This window comes from Sorex fumeus, unplaced genomic scaffold (assembly GCF_029834395.1).
Source record: "Sorex fumeus unplaced genomic scaffold, SorFum_2.1 ptg000002l, whole genome shotgun sequence".
Lineage (NCBI taxonomy): Eukaryota > Metazoa > Chordata > Mammalia > Eulipotyphla > Soricidae > Sorex > Sorex fumeus.
The window spans coordinates 19,277,703-19,280,291 of record NW_026606059.1 but is presented as its reverse complement, the minus strand read 5'-3'; the positions used below and the strand labels follow the sequence as shown (position 1 = coordinate 19,280,291).

The 2,589-nt window shown below is 40.3% G+C and overlaps 1 non-coding gene across 1 annotated transcript; it reads right to left on the bottom strand.

Moving 5' to 3' along the window:
- Positions 1-1,403: 1,403 nt before the first annotated feature.
- On the bottom strand, positions 1,404-1,619 carry LOC130022737 (small nucleolar RNA U3). The gene has a single exon (XR_008792284.1). It is a non-coding gene; the product is annotated as a small nucleolar RNA U3 (small nucleolar RNA).
- Between the last annotated feature and the right edge of the window lie 970 nt (positions 1,620-2,589).

Below are 2,589 nucleotides of genomic sequence, written 5' to 3'. Positions count from 1 at the left end.
GGTCGGATGAGTGAAAGAATTTTCGAAGAGTGTAACACATTCTCAGTGCTCAATATATTTACTGGAGTAGAGAATTTTCCCTAAAGTATTATCAATAGAAACACTGTCCTTTTTTTGGCTCACCATCTGTATGGATGAAAGAGGGCAAGGGATGGGAGTAGCAGCTTTCATCGTCGTTCATTCCCTTCACCAGTTGACTTACTCTTTCTTTTTCTCATCTCTGTAATACTGACACGGCGGTGTGGTGTGTCCCTCGGCCCCATAGACATAAACTCTCCCTTTCCCTGTAGCTCCATCTGTTTGCCTACCCATAGCCATTCACTGTTCCTTAGTGGCACAGTTCTTTTTGCCGCCTGGCAGGTGGAGCTGGCTTTCGGGACCTTTGGCCTAAACCAAAACTTCAAAGAAAATCTTATGCCAACACTGCTATTTCTTGCTCCATAACAGAAGTGAGAAAGAGGGACGAGAAGAAAAATGAAGAGTAATAAAAAAAGGAGGGAAAAAGTAAGGTGAACAGCAAACAAACTTAAGAATAGCCTTAGATCTTTGGTAATTTATTGTATTTTGTGTACAGTAGTACACATATATTTTTTTAAAATGCCCTTTCATTTAACTTTCGTGTGTGTTTAAAAAATTATAGCTATTTTCCTTCATTTGACTCTCATAGAAGAGTTAATGACATGTGGATATAAAAATAGTAATGTTTAATGTTTGTTTCTAGTTTTTTTTTTCTAGTAGTGTTTTAATACTGAATTCTAGTCACCTGCTATGAAATCTTGGTCATGTTGTTTTATGAAGGTTTATGGAATCATCTGAAATACTTTTTAATTATTCTACTATTTGTGGCACCATTTTCCTATTGACCTTAAATAGCTTTCTCCCATCCTAACCTACATCATTTTAAGATTATACTTCTCAGAAACCTCTGCATCCTTTTTACATAACCTTCTAAATAATCAGGTATTTTCTACACAGAGAATTTATAATTTCTGGAATGTAGAATTTTATGTTTCTGCCAAGCATAGGGACTACTATTTTGAAGACAACATTCAATTTGTGTTACTAGGACATGCTTGCTTGACAGGTTACATAGCCATTTAAAAAATTTTTTTATTGAATCATAATGAGATACACAGTTACAAGATTGTCCATGATTGGGTTTCAGTCATATAATGTTCCAACACCCATTACATAGCCATTTCTAACTAAAATTTTTAACTAATTGCAGTAGTATGATGAGTAATCCTCAAACACTGCATAGAATTAAATTATATATTCATATAGATGTTCATAATTTGCATACTTCCTTTCTTGAAATAGATACTGTCAATATTTAGGAAAACACTTGTGTTACTTAAACCACAGATATTCTTCTTCCCCCCACCCCCGCCACCCCCGCCCGAACCACTCCAGACTACATCCTCTCTCTCCCTCTCACTCTTCCAAAGGAAGAGTAAAATGATCATGAATGGTAAAAAGGCACCTGCGGAAGCAACACCTCGAACCGGCCTTATGCTCAGTAGAGGATGCTCCGTCTCCTCCTCGTGGTTTTCGGTGTTCTATGTGTTCAGAAAAACTACTCTAGAATGGCTGAGATTAGTACCAGGAATTTTGCTCCATGAATGGAAGGCCAGCCACACGTTCTAGGTGAAAAGGAAGCTCAGATGGAGAAGAGAGCACCAAATGAAAGGTGTTGTGAGGACCTTCCCAGGGAGGGAGAAGCATGCTAAAAGTAGTCTATAGACCAAACATGATTGCCACTCAATGCCTCTCTTGCAAAACACAGTACCCAAAAGAAGAGAGAGAGAACAAAGGGGAATACCCTGCCACAGAGGCAGGATGGGACGGGGGGGGGGGGGGATGGGGGGGGGATGCTGGGACCCATGGTGATGGATGATGGGCACTGGTGGAGGGATGGGCACTTGATCATTGTATAACTGAAACCCAAGCACAAAATTTGTAAGCCTATAACTGTACCTCATGGTGTTTCACTAATAAAAAAAGAAAAGAAAAACTACTCTAGAAACAAACTATATCGCACCACATTTGACAGGGTTCAAAGTAGGAGGCAACAAATCTTAGAAGGAAATACAGATTTATTTCTTACAGATATATATATTAAAAGGCACACAAGGCTCAACCTTATCAACATGTTAGTGATCTCTTATAGAAGGGCTCAATGGCCCCTGGGTGAAATACAACCACCTCCACACTCTTTCCTCTGAGGATACTTTTTTTGTAGCATTTTCAGCAGTGTTTCATAACAAACAATACAAAATATAGTATTTCGGTTCTGTTTTGGGACAGGGATTGGGGGTCAGGATGGAAACATCTGAAATATGGTGATGGGAAGTTGTAATGGTGGTGGGATTGGTGTTTGAATATTAAAGGGTAAAGGTAAAGGCCCTCCCGTTGATCGTCGATTTGCTCGAGCGGGCCCAGTAACGTCTCCATTGGAGACTTTGTTGTTACTGTGTCTGGCATATCAAATACTCTCGGTAGCTTGCCGGGCTCTCCGAGAGGGGCGGAAGAATCGAACTCGGGTCGGCCATGTTGGCTGCGTGCAAGGCAGACGCCCTACCCGCTGTG